The sequence below is a fragment of the Pelophylax lessonae genome, assembly GCF_965119305.1.
Source record: "Pelophylax lessonae genome assembly, chromosome: 6".
Lineage (NCBI taxonomy): Eukaryota > Metazoa > Chordata > Amphibia > Anura > Ranidae > Pelophylax > Pelophylax lessonae.
The window spans coordinates 6837837-6853106 of NC_138773.1; the positions used below are offsets into that span (position 1 = coordinate 6837837).

Here is a 15270-nt window from a genome sequence, read left to right on the forward strand (position 1 = left end):
AGCTCCAAGATGGTGGCTTAGTCCCGGAGCTCCGCGCCTCTCCAGCAAGCATCGGGCCCCCGCTCCGGTATAATCAGCGGTAGCGCTCCGCCACTTGCTCCACTGGTGTATCGACGCTGTGTGATCCGGCCCTGCATGTTGGCAGGCCCCTGGAGAGAGGTCTCCCGGCGGCTTCACTTCTTATCCCCACAGTGGGATCCGGCCAAGATGGCGACCACCCCTTCCCTCTCCTCAGGCACTGGAGGCAGCCAGGAGGTAGGAGACGCAGCAGCAGCCCTCACAAACATACCACCAGCCACACCAGGTCCCTGGCCTTCCCCTGCAACCCCATCTATCATTCCCAGGCTCCATTTGCCTCTCCAGCCTCCACAGAGTCACTGCTCAGCAGAGCCATGGAGCAGACCCCTGGACTGACTGAAGTACATTCACCTGAGACCCTGGCTCTGCAGCATCACCTAGGCCTGCACTCTCAGGGTCACTTCCCTGACATTTCTCTCCTCATGACTACATTTTCTTTCTGAGATGCTGGCTGCTCACACTGCCTCTCAGATCACCCGTTCTATCAAAGCTGATCTGCAAAATATAGGCAGCAGGATTGAGGCCATAGAAAATATTATTGACCAAACTGTGACTAGAACCAATCAGAATACCACCTGTATTCGGACCCTTCAGGAACAGTTGGACACTGCTCTATCGATGATTTGGAGAACAGGAGTCGCCGTCTCAATTTCAGAATTAGGGGGATCCCTGAGTCTATTAAGGATATTCCTGATACAGTTAAAACATTTATTAAGGACGTTATCCCAGATATTCCGGACCACAGCCTGGAGCTCGATAGAGCACACAGAGCCCTCCTATCACCCCGTCAGGACGGCCTTCCCAGGGATGTGATCGTTAAGACCCACTACTATGGGGTTAAAGAGGAGCTCATGTGGAAGAGCAGGGACAAAGCGGACCTCTCCATCCAAGGTCACAAGATTCAGATTCAAGATCAAGATTTAGATCCCTAAAATATTGGTGGTCCTTTCCCTTCAGATTGAACTTTCTTTTCCAGAACACAACCCATGGCTTTTCGTCTTTTCAAGATGGCGAGCATCTACTCCTTCAATTGGGAATCATTTCCAGAGGTCCTTCCCCCACCTCCACTAACTCGAGACGGGAATCCTCGAAGTGACCCCCTCCGATAAGCCCACTGTCGTCGGTCTGGAACAGCCAGCAATCAAAACGCCACCGTGATGTCAAGCCTCCCTGATTCCGTTAGGCACTCCAGAGTGTCACTCCATTCGTTCTTGGTGGAATCACCTCCCTCATCTGGAACGGGTTAACCATTAACCCCCACATTTTTCCCCCTTTTTTTTTTTTATATATATTTTTTATCTTTGGCTTACTTGATGATTTTCTTTTCTGACAGAAATTGACTATCTGAACCTTTGTTTTGAATGTGGTTTGCCTCTTTATGCCATTTTATCGTTCAATTTAGGGCACCGGTTTAGGTTTTTTTTTCTACCGACCGGTCCTGCATTTTTGTGCTGAGATCATGCATTTTATATTAGCATTGCCTTCTTATGTAACGCAGTAGCAGCAGTATCCCCCTCCCCTCTTGCCTTTCCTTCCTCCTACCTGCCCCTTTCCCCCTTCCTCCTCACTCCATTTGCCCTCCTCCCCCTGTTCTGCTCTGCCTTACATCGGAGTGCACAAGATGTTAGTTTTACCTTTATTTTTTTGTTTTTCTTTATTGTGTCCAGGTGGGGGCCCATGCCCGGAGAGGTTTTAATGCGCCCATTCCCGTAGGTGCTTAAAAGTTTTTTGATTTTCCTCGTCCCTACAGGACTGCACCTTATCTGGCATAGGGTGCCACTTCACCTAGTTAGGGGGCATGGGATTTGTCCCCTGCCACCCTAACACCATGACAGGCTCTGCCCTGTCATGTCTCCTGCTTTTCTTTGCCATCCTTGCTCTTCCTTTTCCTTCCTTTCTAATTCTCTTTTTATTTTTCAGCATCCCATGGTCCGATCCCAGCATTGAGTCGAGTCGTCTATTTTTCTCCGCTTCTATCCAGACTCATATACGAGTCCCTCCTACACCGTTTTACCGATATACCTGCAGCGCACAACTCTCGCTTCCACGATGACGGCAACCGTGAGTACTGATTTCTCTCTGCAGGTGGCATCACACAATGTCCAGGGTCTCAATTCTGCTTTGAAGAGGCGAAAGGCTTTCCAACATTATCACTCCCAGGGAATCGAGGTCCTCCTACTTCAGGAGACCCACTTCCCGGAGTCATACCGGCCTAAATACCTCCACCATAAATATCCAGTCTTTTTCCTGGCTAATGCGCCCTCTAAACAGAAGGGAGTGGCTATTTTTTTTCAAAGAGAGTAGCATTCTCTCACACTCACACAATTGCGGACCCCAAGGGGAGGTACATCTTAGTTAAAGGTTTTATTGGTGGTATTTTATATACCTTTGTTTCCTTCTACGCTCCTAACAAGGGTCAGGCGACTTTCTTTTCCAGGGTGCTCCCCCTTCTCTCCACCCATTTCGAGGGTAAACTCATTGTGGGAGGTGACTCAAATTTAGCTTTTGACAACATCCTAGATAAATCCAGGAAGGGACCGCAACATTTGCGCAGATCCCCTAAACACAGCCTTCGTGTAGCCAAGCTCATCCATTCATTGGGCTTGGTGGACATTTGGCGGGAACTCAACCCCTCCACCCGGGATTACACCCACTTCTCAGCTCCTCACAACACACTGGCCATCATATTTTTGTCCCCACCTCGGACATCCCCTCGGCGCTAAAATCAGTCATCAGGGACATACCCTGGTCGGACCATTCTTTAGTATTGCTTAAAATCACAAGTGCTTCCTCACGTGCAGGTCTGTCTCCTTGGCGTCTAAATGAGTCTCTTCTGAACGAACCGGTGTGGAAACCCACAATAGAAAAGCTGATCCAGGAGTACTTTACCTTTAACGACTCTCAGGACATAACTCCCTCCTCCCTATGGGGAGCCCACAAAGCAGTCATCAGAGGCCATTTCATTCAATTAGGAGCTAAGCTTAAGCATGAAAGACAAGCTAACATTAAGAACCTCAAACGGGAATACAAAAGACTGAGCATGGCACACAAACGCGACCTGACTTCGGAATCTCTGGGTGAGCTTGATGCTGTCAAGCTTTCCCTTAATTTAGCTCTAACTACCAAGGAAGCGAAAAGCTTACAGTGGCAGAATGCTCGCATCCTGGCTACGCAGGATAAAATAGGACCTAGGCTAGCTTCTAAATTGACACCGAAATATAGGATTGTTTCTATGCCCAAAATCTGACCGGGGAGCTTACGAGGAACCCTTCTTTGATTATGACTGCATTGTATGCCTGTAATTGATATTTCTCCTGTACTGCTCCGCACAACAATTCTTCTGTAGACTCCCTTTTAACATGCCTTGTATGCTCTTGTTCATTTGTTATCTGTTTACAAAACTTTAATAAAAAGTATTGAAAGTAAAAAAAAAAAATCAGAGGACATCTCTTCAGTGTGAGGCCATTTCCTCCTTAGACACGTGTCACTGGAATAAGTGTCCCCCACTGGGTCTTAGTAGGGGTCCTCAGTTTAAGTCCCGACAGTGATACTACCTACAGAAAAAGTAGAGAACAATGTCAGCCACTGCACACCTTACAAGTCCAGCATGTAATAGGTGATAGCAGTCTCAGCTTGTTTTTCCCCACCCGAGAGCTTAGTCATGGAGATCTGGGGGTGAAACATGTCAGGGGTGTGACCTAGATGGAGTTAGGCTGAGGCTGCCATCAACTGTTACACACTGGGCTTGTATGGAGTGCGATGGCTGACATTTTTCTCTGCTTGTTCTGTGAATTACATGGAGTGAGGGTGGTAGGTTAGTTAGCCCCTGTATAAATTAGGCCTAGTATGTGTATGTTTGCGAAGGACCTAAGGTAGGTTCTATATTATGGGTGGAAGGTGGAAGATTTTTCTATAAAAAAAATTGAGAAAGGCTGTTCTGAAATCCTGGTTCCTCAGACTGTATATCAAAGGATTGAAGAGAGGAACAAGTATTGTGTAAAAGACGGACACCACTTTGTCTGCAGCAAAATGCTGGTTAGGGCTTGGCCGAAAGTAAGTAAACACTGAGGAGCAATAAAATATGAAGACCACTGTCAGGTGAGGGGTACAAGTAGAGAAAACTTTACTCCTATTGCCCTTAGCTTGAATTTTAAGAACAGTTTTGAATATATAGACATAGGACAGGATGGTCAGTATCAGAGACCCGCCTCCAAGGAGGCCACCCACGAGAAAGATGAGCAGAATGTTGATGAAGATGTCACTGCATGAGATCTGAAATAATTGCGGAAGGTCACAAAAGAAACTTTCTATAACATGCGATCTGCAGAATGATAATCTTAGGACAGAAAGTGTGTTAATTAAAGAATAAGTACAACCGGAAAACCACACAGTGAAGGCCAACTGTACACAGACTTTCCAATTCATGATCTGTATGTAATGCAATGGCTGACAAATGGCAGTATATCGATCATAGGACATGGCGGACAACAGGAAAACCTCAGAACTGGCAAAGAATATAAAGAAGAAAACTTGGGTTATACAATCTCCCTTGGCAATCTTTCTACTCTTGGTGTGAAGGTCAAATAACATTCGTGGGACGGTGACCGAGGAACAACAGAGGTCCAAACCGGCCAGGTTCCCAAGGAAGAAATACATAGGAACATGGAGGTGAGAGTCGGTGACTATGAGGACAATGATCAGCAAATTCCAGATTATTGTCAGAAGGTAGATGAGAAGGAAAAAGAGAAAGAGAGGGAGCTGAAGAGCCGGAAGGTCAGACAGTCCAGAGAGAAAGAATTCAGCTGTCTGATTCCTCATTATAATATTTGTATTCATATTTTTTTCATCATGAAAACATTCATAAATAAAGCAAAATTCATCTCTTCAATTCATTATAGGACTTGATTTATGATAATCCAAAGAATCAAATATAGAAAACTCCAAATGTTGACAGAAAATTTGGTGCAGAAATCACAGGCCAGTTTCTTATCAGCAATGCCAAATGTTGAAATTCTTTACCAGAAATCTCCTATTTTCTTTAGAAAGCGAAGTTCCTTCAGAATACACAGAGCAGAGTGAAATCTAATTTGTCCTGTATCCAACATACAGAGAAAAGTCAGATTTTACTGCAACATCAGAAATAAAAATTTGTCGACTTCCTAACATACATTTTTTTTTATCAAGAAGAACTTTATTAAGCATTCACATAGAAAACATAACAGTAACAGAGTCCAAGACCGATTCACCCCCTCATTTCATACAAATATTACAAATATCAATTCCCTCCAACACCCAATCAACAATTATACATAGTGGCAATAACTAACACCTCCCCTTTTTGCCTCATCAAATAACAACCCCCAGTGTCGAGCCCTACCAGTCCTCCTCTACCATACTGGTCATCAGCATCCTCTTTCACTTAGGTTTTCTCCTACATTTACCCATTATCCACCCACAGCCTATCTAATACCAGTGGTGGGATTCAAAAATTTTAGTAACCAGTTCCGACTTTCCCAGCAGAATGACCAGCGTGCCCCCCTTTCAATGCACAGTGACCAGCGTGCCCGCTTTCAATGCACAGTGACCAGCGTGCCCCCTTTCAATGCACAGTGACCAGCGTGCCCCCTTTCAATGCAGAATGACCAGCGTGCCCCCTTTCAATGCAGAATGACCAGCGTGCCCCCTTTCAATGCACAGTGACCAGCATGCCCCCCTTTCAATGCACAGTGACCAGCGTGCCCCCTTTCAATGCAGAGAGACCAGCGTGCCCCCTTTCAATGCACAGTGACCAGCATGCCCCCCTTTCAATGCACAGTGACCAGCGCTGCGTGCCCCCCTTTCAATGCACAGTGACCAGCGTGCCCCCCTTTCAATTCAGAGAGACCAGCGTGCCCCTTTTCAATGCAAAGTGACCAGCATGCCCCCTTTCAATGCACAGTGACCAGCGCTGCATGCCCCCCTTTCAATGCACAGTGACCAGCGTGCCCCCCTTTCAATGCACAGTGACCAGTGTGCCCCCCTTTCAATGCAGAGTGACCAGCATGCCCCCCTTTCAATGCACAGTGACCAGCGTGCCCCCTTTCAATGCACAGTGACCAGCGTGCCCCCCTTTCAATGCACAGTGACCAGTGTGCCCCCCTTTCAATGCAGAGTGACCAGCATGCCCCCCTTTCAATGCACAGTGACCAGCATGCCTCCTTTCAATGCACAGTGACCAGCATGCCCCCCTTTCAATGCACAGTGACCAGCGCTGCATGCACCCCTTTCAATGCACAGTGACCAGCATGCCCCCCTTTCAATGCAGAGAGACCAGCGTGCCCCCTTTCAATGCACAGTGGCAACAGCATTGCCCCCAATCATTTCAGAGTGCAACAGCATTGCCCCCAATCATTTCAGAGTGCCACAGCATTGCCCCCAATCATTGCAGAGTGCCCACAGCATTGCACCCAATCATTGCAGAGTGCCCACAGCATTGCCCCCAATCATTGCAGAGTGCCCACAGCATTGCCCCCAATCATTGCACAGTGCCCACAGCATTACCCCCATTCATTGCACAGTGCCCACAGCATTGCCCCCAATCATTGCACAGTGCCTACAGCATTGCCCCCAATCATTGCACAGTGCCCACAGCATTACCCCCAATCATTGCAGAGTGCCACAGCATTGCCCCCAATCATTGCAGAGTGCCACAGCATTGCCCCCAATCATTGCACAGTGCCTACAGCATTGCCCCCAATCATTGCAGAGTGCCCACAGCTTTGCCCCCAATCATTGCAGAGTGCCCACAGCATTGCCCCCAATCATTGCAGAGTGCCACAGCATTGCCCCCAATCATTGCATAGTGCCACAGCATTGCCCCCAATCATTGCAGAGTGCCCACAACATTGCCCCCACTCATTGCAGAGTGCCACAGCATTTCCCCCAATCATTGCAGAGTGCCACAGCATTAGAGATGTCCCGAACTATTCGCCGGCGAACAGTTCCCGGCTAACATCGCTTGTTCGCGTCCGCCGCTGCGGGCGAACATATGCGATGTTCGGTCCGCCCCCTATACTTCATCATTGAGGCAAACTTTGACCCTGTACCTCACAGTCAGCAGACACATTTCAGCCAATCAGCATACCCTCCCTCCCACACCCTCCCACCTCCTATAAAAAAGCAAGGGCAGCATCCATCTTAGATCATTCTGAAGCAGTGTGTTAGTGAGAGCAGGGAGAGTGCTGCTGCTGCTGCTGTTAATAGGGACAGTTGTTAGATAGTGTTCTCGGTCCACTCCTGCTGTAAGGACAGCATCCTGACAGCACCCCAAAAAGCCGTTTTTAGGGCTGGTATTTCAGTAAAAAAATTTTTTTGATATATATATATATATATATATATATATATATATATATATATATCTATTGTGCAGTTGCCTGCCCGCCGTGTGTGAGAGGCCGCAGACCCACCACAGACTGTACTGTGTGCCCACCACACTCATATTGGGTGGCACAGTACCTTGCAGTTTAAAAAATATATATTTTTTTCCTCTGTCATAATTGCAGTTGCCTGCCGGCTGCCAGTGAGTGTCAGGTCCACAGACTGTACAGTACCCACTGCAAATGGACTGTTTGCGGTTGTTTGCGGTGCGTTAAGCGGGGAGTTTGGTCTATCAGAGTTTGGTCTGTCACTGTGAAGCGGGCGTAACCCTTACACTACCTGATTGATACAACATCATACCTGATCGTATACACACACTGGATGTTTTAAAGCACGTTATTCCAAACAATTTAGGAATGTTAGGTGATTTATGCCCTTTATGGATTAAAACCCGACTCTGCGTCAACTACGTAATTTTCCATGGGAGTTTTGCCATGGATCCCCCTCCGGCATACCACAGTCCAGGTGTTAGTCCCCTTGAAACAACTTTTCCATCACTATTGTGGCCAGAAAGAGTCCCTGTGGGTTTTAAAATTCGCCTGCCTATTGAAGTCTATGGCGGTTCGCCCGGTTCGCCCGTTCGCGAACATTTGCGGAGGTTCGCGTTCGCTGTTCGCGAATGGCAAATTTTAGGTTTGTGACATCTCTACACAGCATTGCCCCCAATCATTGCAGAGTGCCACAGCATTGCCCCCAATCATTGCAGAGTGCCAGCGTCCCCCCCGCGAGACCCGTGCACTTACCTCACGGACGGTCACGGCAGCTTCTCTTCAGTCCCCAGCTCCCCGCGTCTCCTCAGTCCTCCCGCCTCCTCGGCCAATGGCACGGGGTTTGCCTTTCCGCCAATCAGGAAGCAGGAGGACCCGCTCCATGATTGGCCAGGAGGAGGATCCGTGTGACAATAGCAAATTTTCATTCGCTATTGTCACAGAATGGGCAGGCTCTGGGCGCACTGCTCTGCTCCCCGGCTACCACGTCATTGTACTGCGCGCAGCTTAGAGGGAAGAGCTGGTTCTGCAAACTTGCAGAAATTTAGTAACCAGTTCTACGGAACCGGTGCAAACCGGCTGAATCCCACCACTGTCTAATACCAAATCCATCGGTGCCAACCCCGGCATAGCTAGCCAGGGGGCCCATAGCTTGTCGAATTTGCCCAGATTTCCCCTATGTTGATAGATATACTTCTCCAGCCTTATCGTTTCCACCACCTGAGTGATCCATTCCTTGACCGTCGGAGGGTTTGGAGAGATCCAGTGTCTCAAGATCAACTTCCGGGCTTGAAACAGTGCCCGCAAAATGTCCTGTTTAGTGATCTCAGGAACTTGTACCTACCCCAAAATACCCAACAAACAGTGTTTAGGATCCTGCTGCAATGTAATTCCAAACACCCTCGACAATGTACTAAGCACCTCCCTCCAGTATATATGAAGCTTTGGGCACCTCCACAATAGATGTATCAAATCCCCATGGTCCCTCAGACATCTAGTGCACAGGGCATTGTCACGTCTACCCATTCTATGCAATCGTGCAGGAGTATAGTGAGCTCTGTGAAGTATATACAGCTGAGACAGCCTTTGTGCCACATTCAAAGAACTCGCCTGTACTGCCTGCAAAGCTTTCTCCCACTGCTCTTCCTCTAAAGATCGCACATCCCGTTCCCAAGCGGCAATCATACACAAAGGGTGTTGATCTAGAAAGGAACCCAGTAACAATGAGTAGCAGTGTGATATAAACCCTTTAAGATAGTCCACTTCTGACATAAAATGAAAGACAGGGGTGGGGGACTGCACCCATATATCCACCCCTCCCTGGGCTTTAACTGCGTGCCTAAGCTGCAAATAGTAAAATTTCACATATATTGGTAGGTGATATGATTCCCTCAGGTCATCAAAGGACCTGAGGGTGCCATTGCAAATGATTTGTTTCAGGAGGGTAAGACCATGCAACTGCCACCTAGCCCGATGGGGCACCTTGGCCAGTTCAGAATACCTGGGATTGTTCCAAATTGGGCTGAAACCAGTAAACCCTACCACCTGCTGAAGCTGCCGAGTTTTGTTCCATATTTTATGGATAAGAGCATACGTGGGAAAGAGTTTATTAGATTTGCTGTCAATTTGGGATTCCAGAAGAGCAGCCAACCCACCTGGGCCCACTGTATGGGTCATAAGTAGGGCAGCGGACTCCCCCCTCCAACATCCCATAGACCTGGCTATATGCTGCAACTGAGATGCCAAATAATAAAGCCATGAATTTGGGAGTGCCAGCCCCCCAAGATCTTTTGGTCGCTGGAGATACTCCAGCTTCATCCTAGGGTTCTTATACAACCATAGAAGGGACCTAAAAATAGAATTAATAATACGAAATACTCTCACAGGTATGGCCACTGAGGAATTATGAAGAACATATAACAACTGTGGCATAAGGATCATTTTAATTAGGTTGGTGACATGCGAAGCTGGGACCAAACCCTAACTTTTTCCCGAAACTTAACCAACAAGGGGGTCACATTAAGGCCTACAAAATCTAGCAATTTAGGAGTAATCTGTATACCCACATATCGGAACTCCTCCGACATGGGAATACCCGTATCGGGTGAGGGCCTACCTCATCAATAAACATCAATGAGGACTTTGTCCAATTAATCAAAAGGCCAGAGTAAAAGCCAAAGTCCGTAATAACAGACATCGCCTCCACTAAGGATTGGGACGTGTCTCCTAATAACAGCATGGTATCATCTGCATAGAGCAGTATCTTTTCCTCCACTGTACCATACCTAAAACCCATTATCTTCTGGTTAGTTCTAATAAGGGAGGCAAGAGGCTCTTTAGCCACTGCAAAAAATAGTGGGGATAGAGAGCACCCCTGCCTAGTGCCCCTATATAGTGAGAATGGAGAGGACACACGCCCATTTTCCCTAATAGCTGCCTCCGGTAAATAATACAAAAGTTGAACCCAGAAGATATATTCTTCCCCAAACCCAAATCTATGCATGACAAACCATATTTAATCCCACTCCACGTTGTCAAATGCTTATCGTATATCTAAAGACAGCAATGCACAATTGCCACCATTATCCACCGGAGATTGCAGATTCAAATAAAGTCTGCAAAGAATAATCGAGGTAGACTCCTGGGGCATAAACCCGGCCTGATCCGAGTGGACAATGGAGGCAATCACCTTATTCAAAAGTAACGTCAGCACTTTCGCTAATATTTTGATGTCACTTTGCAACAGTGATATAGGTCTGTATGATCCTGGATCCGGCTTATCCTTACCTGGTTTTAAAAGAAGGATAATATTAGCTTTATGCATTGAGGGAGGCAGTCGCTTGGTCTGTTTCGCCTCCTGAAAAACCTCCAGGAGATGTGGTAACTTTTCCTCTGAATATGTCTTATAAACTTCAATCAGGATTCCATCCTCATCCAGGGCCATAGTGTTAGGGAATAAAGAGGTGGCATGTTGCAATTCCTCTAGAGTCAAGGAGGCATCTAAAATCTCCCTCTCCAACTCAGAGAGGGACACCAATGGAATAGCCTCCACATATTCCAGCAGGTCCATCCCCGAGTGGGCCTGTCTAGACTGATAAAGTCAGTGGTGGGATTCAGCCGGTTCGCACCTGTTCCATAGAACCAGTTACTAAATTTCTGCAAGTTTGCAGAACCGACTGTTCCCTCTAAGCTCAGCGCAGTACAATGACATGGCGGCCCATTCTGTGACAATAGCGAATGAAAATTCACTATTGTCACACGGACAATCAGGGAGCGGGTCCTCCTGGCCGAAAGGCAAACCCTGTGCCATTGGTCGAGGAGGCGGGAGGACTTAGGAGACGAGGGGAGCCGGGGACTGAAGAGAAGCTGCCATGACCATCCGTGAGGTAGGTGGACGGGTCTCGCGGGAGAAACGCTGGCACTCTGCAATGATTGGGGGCAATGCTGTGGGCACTCTGCAATGATTGGGGGAAATGCTGTGGGCAGTCTGCAATGATTGGGGGCAATGCTGTGGGCACTCTGCAATGATTGGGGGCAATGCTGTGGGCACTCTGAAATGATTGGGGGCAATGCTGTGGCACTCTGCAATGATTGGGGGCAATGCTGTGGTCACTGTGCATTGAAAGGGGGCACGCTGGTCTCTCTGCATTGAAAGGAGGCACGCTGGTCACTGTGCATTGAAAGGGGGGCATGCAGCGCTGGTCACTGTGCATCGAAAGGGGGGCACGCTGGTCTCTCTGCATTGAAAGGGGGCACGCTGGTCACTGTGCATTGAAAGGGGGCACGCAGCGCTGGTCACTGTGCATTGAAAGGGGGGCATGCTGGTCTCTCTGCATTGAAAGGGGGGCACGCTGGTCACTGTGCATTGAAAGGGGGCACACTGGTCTCTCTGCATTGAAAGGGGGGCACGCTGGTCACTGTGCATTGAAAGGGGGCACGCAGCGCTGGTCACGGTTCATTGAAAGGGGGCATGCCGGTCACTGTGCATTGAAAGGGGGCACGCTGGTCATTCTGCATTAAAAGGGGCACGCTGGTCACTGTGCATTGAAAGGGGCATGCTGGTCACTGTGCATTGAAAGGGGGCACGCTGGTCATTCTGCTGGGAAAGTCGGAACTGGTTACTAAAATTTTTGAATCCCACCACTGGATACAGTGTAGAGTAGTATGATACTAGAACTTCCATAACAGCGTCCAGGGTGCTGACCATCTTCCCCCCACTCCCCCTTAGAGCACCTATAGGGGAAGAGGACTGATTTGAGTGGGCAATTTTAGCTAAAAGGCGGCCTGTACACTCCTCCTCCTCTTAAAATGCCTGCCGATTAAAAAATTGCTTCATTTCAGCCCCAGCAGTATTAATACGCAGGAGTCCCTCCTGCGACGCTACCCAGTTATCGCGATTGTCTCAGAGGGGTCAACAATAAACCGAGCCTCCAGGCGACCAACTAATTGCTCGGCCTGAACCCGCTGTGCAGCTGTACTTCGTTTGATGGACTGCACGTCCGTTATGGATAAGCACCTCATGTATGCCCCTAAAGGCCTCCCACCTAATACCCAAATCTCCTTCTCCTATATTCACATGCCATTACTGCTGAAGCTTAGTTCTCACTTTATCGTTGGACGGGAACAGGTTTAGCCAAAGAGCATTCAGCTTCCATGAAGCCCTCCGCAAAGTGGCAATAGGTCGCGCCGCTAAGTTCAAGATGAGTGGGGAGTGATCTGACACACTCCTCAGTCCATATATAATATTGGAGACATATATGAGCGCATCCGTGGAGCAAAGGCACAGGTCAATACGTGAAAGCGACATATGCGTTTTGGAAAAGCATGAAACTTTTTTGGCCGGACATCGAAGCTGCCAAGGATCTACCACACCCATCTCCTCAGCAATTTTAGCCAATATTGTACGGCCTGTGCCCCCGCCCCCCGCCGCGACAGAGTGTCTGTCTAAATTGTTGTCACATACACAGTTAACCACTTGCCGACCGCCGCAAGTAGATATACTGCGGCGGTCAGCCCCGGCCAGGCAAAGTGACGTATATATACGTCACTAGCCTGTCACCGGTTTGTGAGTGTAACGCTCCTGCGTTTTATGTATGATGTGGATTTACAGCTGCAGAAATATTCCACTTCAGTAGTCATGTAGAGAAACGCTGAGACACCAATCCCAACTCCCAAGACTCATCATGTGTGGATGATCTCAATTCAGCAAGTAAATACACACACTCAATAAGATGTTCCTAGAGTGACTTATGTATATAGTAACACAGTGATGATAGGCTGAAGAGACAGGTTGGGTAGAGATGGTGGATGACAGACACTTGAAAGGAAATGTTCTTGAAAGTAAGATAGTAGCAGATGGGATGCAGATAGGTTAGCAATCATGTATGGTAGCAGATGATAGAGTAGCAGGTGAACATACAGGAGAGACCAACCCAGTGCAAGAGCAGATGGTAGTAGGCTCAAGAGCTAGCAATCTTAGATAATGCAGATGTAATAATAGTCCTTAGTATGCAGAGCTAGATAGTGTAAGCTTTAGTATGAAGGTTATAGAGGTTTCCCCTGTGGGGTACTTATCACTAGTAGCAATGTAGCAGAGGAGAGGTTCGGCAAGAGCGGATGATCCGGTAGCGGGATACAGGGATCAGCGCAGCGTGGTTCCGACAGCGAGGTATGCCTGCAAGCATGAGAGCTTCAAGACAGGTTAGCATCAAGGCACAAAGCAGGTTGAACGAACACATGTGAGTGAAAGCTGGTGATTTAAATAGCTGTTCAGTCCGGCGCTCAGTGATGACAGCATCAGTCTTAAAGGTGTATGAGCACCTTACCAAAAGAGAATGGTGGGGCGCATACACTTAGGAAAAGAGTAATTAGGGTACCCAAAGGTACCAGAACATTACAGTGAGCCAATAGCGGGCGAGCGCACGCCCGCTGAGGCGCGCGCCCGCCCCGGCTCGTTCACTGAAGAGTCCGTGTGTGTGACATCTGGTCCGCCGGTCACACTGCGATCGTCGGTAGAGAGGGAGAAAGTCAGGCGGCTTATGTAAACAAGCCGCCTGTCATTCTCCCCTGTGTAAAAATGAGATCAGACGGTTCTACTATGTAGAACCGTTGATCTCTGTTTTTACACTAGTAGACCTGTCCCATCACAGTTAGAAACACGCCCCTAGGACACACCTAACCCCTCCCTCTCCAATACAGTTAACCCCTTCACTGCCAGTGTCATTTTTACAGTAACAGTGCATATGTATAGCACTGATTACTGTAGTAATGTCACTGGTAACCACAAAAGTGTCAAAAATGTCAGTCAAGGGTCTGATCTGTCCGCCGCAATGTCGCAGTCCAGCAAAAAAAATCGCAGATCGCCGCCATTACTCTTTCCCTTTGTTAGTAAACGCGATAACTTTTGCGCAAACCAATCAAAATACGCTTTTTGCGATTTTTTTTACCAAACATATGTAGCATAAAACAAATTGGCCGAAAATGTTAAAAAATTTTGATTTTTACATTTTTTTGGGGGGGAATTTCATATAAAAAATGTGAAAAATATTGTTATTTTTGCAAAATTGACGCTCTTTTTTTGTTTATAGCGCATGATCAAAAAATCGCACAGGTTATCAAATACCACCAAAAGAAAGCTCTGTTTGTGGGAAAAAAAGGACGTCAAATTCGTTTAGGTACAGCGTCGCACGACTGCGCAATTGTCCGTTAAAATCACGCAGTAAAAAAAAAAATCGCAAAAAACCCCCTGGTCAGGAAGAGGGTAAAATCTTCCGGGGCTTAAGTGGTTAAAGTCCCCGATGATATACAACGGGACTTCAGGGTGTTTCATTAAATATGCCACCAGCTCCCGAAGGATTCCACTAGGAAAGGGTGGTGGCACATAAATGAAAGCCAATATACAATGCACAGTGTATAGTTTACAATATAAAAAAAACATATCTCCCTTCCCCATCTACCTTAGAGTGGTGTTCCTGATAATCCAGGGATCTGTGGATCAACACACTGACCCCCCTAGAATAGGAGGTATGTGTAGAATGATATTCCCACCCTACCCAAGCAAAGTGTAAGCAAGACTGAGAATCTGCAGTTAGATGAGTCTCTTGTAGTGAACAAGTGTAAATGCCTCCAGAGCACAGAAGAGACCATTGTGCGTTCAAACCTCTTACATTGCATGATACCACTGGTAATGATGTCATGGTGGCTGGAATGCAACCTTTGCAATGAAAAGATGGGGCCTGAAATACAGGTCCCATCCTGTCACCATCAAATTACAAAGTATATAAAAGGG

General features: G+C 47.5%; 1 pseudogene across 1 annotated transcript; it reads right to left on the reverse strand.

The window, feature by feature from the left end:
* Window positions 1-3919: 3919 nt before the first annotated feature.
* On the reverse strand, window positions 3920-4896 carry LOC309558372 (olfactory receptor 5B12-like; annotated as a pseudogene). Its single transcript has one exon. The product of its transcript is annotated as an olfactory receptor 5B12-like (transcript).
* Between the last annotated feature and the right edge of the window lie 10374 nt (window positions 4897-15270).